Source organism: Perna viridis, chromosome 7, assembly GCF_037379345.1.
Source record: "Perna viridis isolate PV_CMFRI_1.1 ecotype Kerala chromosome 7, ASM3737934v1, whole genome shotgun sequence".
NCBI lineage: Eukaryota > Metazoa > Mollusca > Bivalvia > Mytilida > Mytilidae > Perna > Perna viridis.
In genome coordinates, this window is record NC_142451.1 from 13463346 (window position 1) to 13472607 (window position 9262).

Here is a 9262-nt window from a genome sequence, read left to right on the forward strand (position 1 = left end):
AATGACTGTTACATTTTGTATCCTTGGCATAAATCTTGCCACGAAAATTCTTTCTCTCACAGGGTTCTATTCGATGAGTGATGATTTGGCCTTCTTGTTCAGTAAGATTCCTACTCCATGTTGATGGTTACCATCCTCGTTTGGTGGCCCAGAGTACAGTAGAGTTTGCCCTGAAGATAGTATGACCGCTCCAGTTGATGTCCATCTAACTTCGTCCCAAAATATCAAGGTTGTAGTTCTCCATATGCATTTCTATTGCAGCCTTGGTAGCTTTTCCGGTTTCGTATAATGCCTGCACGTTCCAGCTCGCATCATTGAGGCGGTCTTAACAGAGAAAGGTTTCACCTGCTAGTAGACAGAACAAGCTGTATATTTTGCAGTCGAATTACTTTTTAATGAATTAAACCTTTTGAGATTATGCAGAGGCACATTGGACTACTGTTCAGTCTTAAGTGTTATAAGGTTTCACTCTTTTCCATCTCTATTTAATTGCACTTTCTCTAAGAAATTTACTGAGGACTTTGATAACTTATAAATAAATTTGAGTAGTTCAGGTTCTTATTAGCAATATTAAATAACATTTGAAGCTGATCAAAAGACCATTAAAAAAATAAGTTCTTACACTTGTATGTCGCATATGTCAGGGCTAGGGACTGTCCCCATTGCAAATCATATAAAGAACTAATTCTAATAGAACTAATTCTAATAATGGAAGTCTTCATTGCTCAGAAGTATACTAATAGCATATTCTTCTTTTTATCATTTCAAGATAAACGGCTTCAGCCGCCTTAATTAGTTGAATCACTTAACATGCTTGTATACATGCTTGTCATGTCATAAGAACATAGGAAATTTGTTGTCATATAGAAACTGTGAAAAGTTCCGAGCTGTCTTGTATACAAGTTCTTGGATTTTTTAAATATAGGAAGCAAAAATTTGTCAAGAAGTCTACGAAATTTCCACAATTGGAAATATGCGGACGGCCTGGTATTCTAATTTTTTCTCTGGTGGAAATAAAATCTAAATTAGTTATTTTGTTTAGTGGTAGTTCGCGTATTTTTGTACATCTTTCTAACAGTTTGTTTAACAAACTGGATTAATATAACGCAAAAGTCTCTGGATATTGATATCCATTTAGTTGCTCATTATAATATCATGAATTTCGCGACTTTAAACCGTAAAATGTTAATATTAAAGACATTTGTTACATACTTCTCCATACATACATGTTATTAAACATATCTAATGGTAATTTATGAATCATTCAGTATATGTACATAAGATTCCTCTCCTTCTCTTTTCATTTAATTTTTTGTCTAAACTTTTTTTCATGAAAAACAGAATACATTATTTTTTTAACCAATGTAGAACTTCATTTATTTTTTTCTAGCTGCAGAAAAAAATATTTTTTTTATTTATATTTTTTTTTAAATATCCCCTCCCCCAATATAAAAATGGTCGGTGCCCAAATGCAAAAAGGAGCATCCTTCTTTTGATGACATTTTCCCTGGGGTATTTTGTGAAAAACATCATTATATGAATGGTATTTTATTGGTATCTTTTAGAGAACTTCGGAACTAACATTTCTCTACCGAAAGATTCATACAATGAGTCTAAATTATTACATCTTTTGAAAAAAGTCATGGTTGTGATCAAGAGATTTTTTCTTTAAAAAATTAAAACTGTTTCTGCATGGAAAAAATGTCGTTGTCTCTTGAATGAATCAATAGAAAAAGGTACAGATCATAACTCCTATACAATAGAAAATACTTACAGAAATCACCAAAAGGTCTTCAAAAAAGTGTAAACACACCTTCAAGTAAGCTCTGAAAGACCTCGACAACAAAAATAATAAAATCCACGACAACAGACCTTAAAAATAAACTAAAAAGTCAAACGACGACACGAAGACACATTAATGGGCAACATTGACATTACGGAAAATCATTCACTTCTTACCGAGTATCATGCTGCAAGCGCAGCAGACAACTTGGAAATAGTGGACAAACATCCGAAATCGACAAAATTAGGTTAAGGCGATGAAAAATCACCCAAAACATACTTCATTCATAAGTTATTTGTTAAATATTTCGAATCTGATCTTTACCTTGATATCACAAAGCAATAAAACGTTCGATTATAAACAACACAGGGCAAAAAAATGAAGATTTCAAAGGAAATAAAATATAGATAAATGAGTTAAATGGGAAATATTTTCATAAAAATAATATTAATATTGACGTTACGCACGTTATTGCGGCTGTGTTGAATAAAAACACAACTATCTTTAAACAATCAAAACTGTGAATATGTGAAAGCTGTATACTATTGGAAGCAGGACAAATTATCAGTTCTGAATATTTGTCACTAATGTTCCTTCTAATTCTTTATAATCAATTAAACTTGTCTAAACAACCGTAGGTCTAAAAAAAAAACTCAAATAGTGAATTGCGCTCCTGCAGAGGGTATGAAATTCGCCAAATTTTGCCTGAAAAAATAACGTCATACGTTCTTTTTGAGATAATTATCGAAATTACGTTAATTTTTGCCAAAAAAATATTCTATGCAAAAATGAAAGTGTTTTCTTAATGGTCAGATTTCTAAAAGTGTTCAGTAATCACATTTTATTATTAAGATAAGTACATTTTACACAATATTCTTTTCTGTTTAATATTCCCTATAAATATACATACTTTCTACAGCAATTCTACGTCGGCATTTGATAAAATTTTCAGTACAAACAAAAAAGTCTGAACTTTTTTGAAAATGTCGCAAGAAATTCTGGAGTCAATATTTTCCGCATTCGTTGAGAAACGTAATTATACAATCAATTGGTAATTTCTTCTATGAAATAATGATACTTTGTAATTGTACATGCATTTAGGAATACACATATTTTATTTTTCATGATTTAAAACATTTTAAAACGAATAAAATTTGAACAAAACAAAGGTCCAGCGATTTGTCAAATTTTCACTTTTTGAACGTTTCAAACATTTTCCGTCGATCGGGAAAATGAGGGAATAAAATGGAAATAATTTCCGCTTTAGATAACCAGAACCGGACACTGAAATTGAAAGAAACAAAAAATTCGAAATCGACGGTATATGAAAAAGACTAAAAATAAATGAAAGAATAAATAAAGCAAAACAGAATTAAATTAATTCTTAGTTTAAACACAAGGAATTTGATAGGAGTGGAATGTCTGAAACACAACATGAAGTTGACAGAACTTTAAAAAAACTATAGAAAAACAGAATGCTAATAATTAAAATGAAAGTAGAAAAGGGAGTCATAAACATGTAATTATAGCTCAACATGCATTTCGTTATGATGGCACCGTTCCCTGGTATTGATTGTATTTACCAAATATACTCGCTTTTTGTCTTTAAACGCGGTAAGGATACTCCAAATGAATGTAATTTTTCATAAATCTATATTTTTTCTGATCATACATCCTTATAGCACCGTACCCTAGTGTCACATGTGGAAGGGCTACCTGTACATTTACTGTTTTACTTTTGACTCGGGGAGGTTATTTATTCGTTTTTCATTGATCATAAATATATATACAATGTATATACTGAAGGGGTTCGAATCCCGCTGAGGCAGCAACCAAATTTGCATCGCGCAACTTTGCATCGATTCTAGAGTTGAAGGGTAGCTTAGACATGATTATTAATATATATTTAATAGTAAATACAATCAATATGTTTTGATCTTGAACTTTGTTAGTTTTATGCTGAAGGATGTCAATATTCAATGTAAATTTTACCATACGGAATAGCCTTGTTTAAACATGTACTTGCGTATTATGATATTGTTGACGTTAATGACATATATCAATTATAATTCTTTCCTTGGATAGAATGGCCATTGCGGAATGAAATGTTTTAGGTACTAGTAATTAACTGGATAACTAACAAGGAGATTTAAATATTCTGTTTTAATCTAAATTTGATAGAAAGATATCAGTTAAAGCTGCTTATAAGATTCAATTCTATTACTTTAAATAGATATCTTCCTATAATAGGTATGGTTTTGGAGCTCTGGATATGCGAAAGACTTGGATAGGACTTGGATCATTTTCTCCTTAACTGTGAATAAGAGCAGTTTATTTAGTTCTTTCGAAAGGTTTATAAACGATGGTTTTAACTTCATGGAGCTGTCATCCAGAGCAAAATTTTGATTGGTAAAATTGCAAATGCTAATAATTACGAAATTGGTTCTTTTATGATATTTATGGAATAATTCATATCTTAGAACTAGTCAGTCTTCGTCAAAGCGTTTTAAATCAGAATGCTGTTTTAGACGGCCCCGTGCAGGTCCGGGTGTTAAAAGAATAGGCCTGCAGCAGCGCTAAGCTTGTCGTATAAGGCGACTAAATAGTGCTCAGAAACCTAGCCGGGGGCTAGGCGCTCTGCCCACAGAGCAACTGGGATGTGTGCCCCAGGTGGTGGAATGGGGTACCCCTTGCGTGTTACATGCTGGGGTTGTCAGGCTATAATACGGAAAACCTGACCGCAAACCATAGTGGTGCACCGTGTTGGGAAAGATGCCATGTTCCTCGCACGTTAAAGAACCCTGCTGTGGTATTCGATAGGAGTAGGAACCATAGCGCTCCGCCACAGGAGGCTAAATTGCCCGACCTTACCCATTCCCCCTTTTTCCAGTGGCAATCAAAATTTGTCGACCCTATTATCCTTGTGTCCCATCCCTTTTTCATTTCATCATCATTTCATGTTCATTTCATCATCAATTTCATGTTCATCGTCTGAATACAGCTGAAATATTGCTGCTCGGACGTTAAACCCCAACAAACAAACAAAACAAAACTGTTTTAGACGATGTATAGTGTTTTAATAACTCTGACTATTATATATATATATATATATATATATATATAAAGATCTGAAAAATTCCCAACGATGTTAGAACTGTCAAATTTGCGAGATGCAAATTTTTGGTCGTTCCCTCCGCGGGACTCGAACTCGTACCGCTGTGACATCTATGGCAACACCGCCTGCACGAAGTCTAGCGCCCTAGACCTCTCGGCCAGCTAGGCTATATAAAAATATGGCAACACCGCCTGTACGAAGTCCAGTATTTTTATATAGCCTAGCTGCCCGAGATCTTTTGACATTATCTTGGGCATGACGCCCAACAAGACCAGCTGGCCCCTAACGCATTCAGATCGCAACAGAGTACGTTTTCTGTACCTAGCAATAGTAGTAGTCATCTGTACAGTTAATTTATTTGCGAGAGATGAATAGCTAAAACGAACATTTCACATGATCACATCATAAGGGAAAAAAACACAGCGCATGCCCAATTTTTTTAAAGGCGATAAGTTACAATAATCAAACACCTTGCTACAAATGGGTGGATCAGGGAGCATAAGTAGAATTAAAGACATAGAGAAGTTTAGGCAAGAATAATTTGTGGTACTTATCAGCATAGTTATTTTACGCCTTTTTTTTTAAAGAATCTGAGCATTTAACGAAAACTATGTATGTTTCCGTACGAAGGAATGGTTTCGTGTGATATGAAAATTACAATAATTTGTGGTACTTATCAGCAACGTTATTTTACGCCTTTTTCAAGAATCTGAGCATTTAACGAAAACTATGTATGTTTCCGTACGAAGGAATAGTTTCGTGTGATATGAAAATTACAATATAGGTTTTTATAATAATCTGAATCGAAGAACCTAGTCTTTAAGTCAAGTTTAATTTAGTTACTTTTATTTTCTAATTAATATGAAATGTCTCGAATGTGCATCCATGATTAAAACATCAAAGAGACAAATTCCTTATTGTCTGTTTGACAATTGCTTTATCTAAATGTTTGTTAAGCACTAAAATTCTGGTGTAGAACAAATATGAGTTTAAAAAAATAACACATAACATAAAATAAACGAACGCGTAAGTCAAACATATAACCGACGCAAAAAATCATAAACTTAGTGAAATAATGACTTGCATTGGGAAAGGGAAGCATAAACCATGTGGAAGGGACTTATTCAAATAATAGAACTACTTTGATCTCCGTAAGCTGCATAAAATAAAGTTTCATCCGTTTATTTCTGTGGAGAATAATACCTAGGTCGCAATGTGTTAAAGTTGTGAAATAGATAAATCTAAAATATATGTGCCCCCTCGTATAGCTCCTGTCTTTTTTATTGGTGACACCATGGAAAAGTCTTTGAAGTTTTAAAATCTCTAGTAAAGGCGGATTTCGGTTATATTTGAATAGGTATTATTTAGATAGATGATCCTTATTTAGGTTCATAGAAACAACAATTTACAGGATATACAATACTAACGCCCGGTGACCCTTTAGTAGATCCTAACAACATGATATAATTTACTAGTTTGAATATGATTCTTAGCTTTTGATCTCGATTTCAAGTGTTTTGTATCATTGAGAACTGAGAATGTATGTTGAAAAATGTGTTTTCAGAATCATCGAACTCCGCTTAAGATAGATATTTCTATTTATTTTTTTCTTTTACCAGTGTGTTTTTACATGAACAATTGCACCATGAGTACTGGTTTGTTCAACATGTCATAGATTTCCTTTCCTCTTTTTTTCTACCCTGGTCTTTTCTTTTTTCTGAGCAACACGGTGAGTCTTTCTAGAAAAGCAGAGGACGCTTACCGGTGCACCTGGTCCATGCTCCAAGTTTTAAGTTGAGTCCGAGTTGCTCATTTACTTTTGTTATTTTGTATGTATTATTTTTGTTATTTTATGTTCTTTGTTCTGTGTGTCTGTTTTCCATGTCTGGGTTTATCCTTGGATTATATTCTTTTGATTTCCGCTAGAATCTTGGTCCCTTGATTATACATTGAATCTGAGTAGTTCAAGTACTACCTTTGGAAGAGTAAACCGTGAACTGTGTTCATTAGTATCGGTAGAAAAATGATGAAAGAGGAATGATAAAATATCATTAACAAAAAGTGATACTAGCAGGGTACCAGTACAGACTCCAAATATCTGTTTGATTCTTTATAACAATAGCAGGGTATCGTGATTGGTGTGAGCGTGCTCATTTTGTCGAAATCCTTTAGTATATCAAGTACTTTTAAGTAGCACTCCAGCTAAGAATCATGCAAAATGTGATTCATGGGTAAAAAGCATACATATTTTTATTTTTGATATTTTGTTTGAAATGTCATAGTAAACAGAAAATAACGTTGGTTTTCATATAACCTGTGCTCTTAGGAGATAAAAATTATATAGAATGCACTGTAGATTTAAAAATTAAGGGGAATAACTCTATAAATGACGCTCAAATACAATAGAATCTGCTGGATTTTCAATGTTGATTATCTCCTAAGAGCAGGCAGATTTGAATGAATAATTACTCATTTCATAGTATAGACCCATAAAACAGAAAAATATGTAGCCTTTTTGGGGTGTATCACATTTTTCAGATTTTGCATGATTCTTACAAAGACAGCTACTTAATTACTTGAATGACTTTAAACACTTCATACATCTTCAAATACTTTAAATTAGGATGAAAATCAAATACAAAGTGAACCCGTGAAGGTCCGGGTGTTAAAAGAATAGGCCTGCAGCAGCGCTAAGCTTGTCGTAAAAGGCGACTAAATAGTGCTCAGAACCCTAGCCGGGGGCTAGGCGCTCTACCCATAGAGCAACTGGGATGTGTGCCCCAGGTGGTTGAATGGGGTACCCCTGGCATGTTACATGCTGGAGTTGTCAGGCTGTAATACGGAAAACCTGACCGCAAACCATAGTGGTGCACCGTGTTGGGAAAGATGTCACGTTCCTCGCACGTTAAAGAATCCTGCTGTGGTATTCGATAGGAGTAGGAACCTTTGCGCTCCGCCACAGGAGGCTAAATTGCCCGACCTTACCCATTCCCCCTTTTTCTAGTGGCAATCAAATTTTTTCGACCCTATTATTCTTGTGTCCCATCCTTTTTTCGTCTCATCATCATTTCATGTTCATTTTATCATCCATTTCATGTTCATTGTCTGAATATAGCTGAAATATTGCTGCTCGGACGTTAAACCCAAACAAACAAACAAATAAACAAATACAAAGTGCACTTGGGTTATTTCTTGTTTTGTAGTTCAACTACACTATATAACTATTTGAAACTCTTAGATTATCCAAATTAATAGTTATTTCATTGTTTATATTTGAGTTAATGAGGCATAATATAATGTTGACATGAAAAGCTGAAGTATTTAAAGCTAAATAATGTGTCTATTTATATTTATTTTTATTTTTGTTGCAAGCATGTAGTTATACCCAAAAATCTTTCTTTATACAGTTCATTTGTCTGCAGATACTTCATAATTTTATGGAAAGTCTGCCCAAAAGTGAATTTTGGCCCATGTTATCGCCACAACTGTAAAAATTGTTTGAAAACCTTGAATTCGGTAATAAAAAGTGAATAAATCCTGTTTTGTTGTTTCTACTGGATTGAATATCCACCAACTCTAATACGATGATGTTATAAGTACTAATAAGCGTGAAAACTAATAAGTTTTCTTATTTTTTATCGTAGATTATTGACAGCAATTAAAACTACCGTATTTTTTTTTATCAAATACATGAGAACTTTTCACAGTAATTGCCATACTTTCACCAAACGCTCGAATACCTCACCAGAATTCAACACTAAGCATTTCAGCCCAGAATTCTGTTTTTGTCTTAATAGTGCATCATCTCTAAAATTATATAAAAAAACTGAAATAAGATCGGTATAAAAAATGAAAACTTGTGTTTTGAATAAATTTTATATTGGTTGCTTCGGTTTGTTTTAGTCTCAAATATTAATAATTTTTTGTTTGTGAATATTTTGCTATAAAAATGACTGAAATCGTGACCCATTATGGACAATAGCATGTTTTCTTCTATTTTATTGTTTTTTTTATTTTTGATAAGTTATTTTTCATTCTGTTCTTTTTATATTTTTTTTATTTCAGTGTGTGTTATTTTTGTTTTTGTTAGACAAGACTCCCTTTAATACTGTACTGTTTCATTCTATGATATAATGACAGTTACTATATAGTGTTTTCCGGACAAAATATAACATCGGTATTTTTATTTTATTCTGTGTTATATCGTATATGTAGATGGTCTCTGTAGTGTAGCGGAAATGCCCGAGTAGTTCCGATTGTGTAGATAGTCTCCATTTCTTGTTTTGAGGGTGATGCGATGTACTTGGATTTTGATGTATCTGAATTGTCCTATGAATATTAGCGCTTCGATATTTTTGCCGACA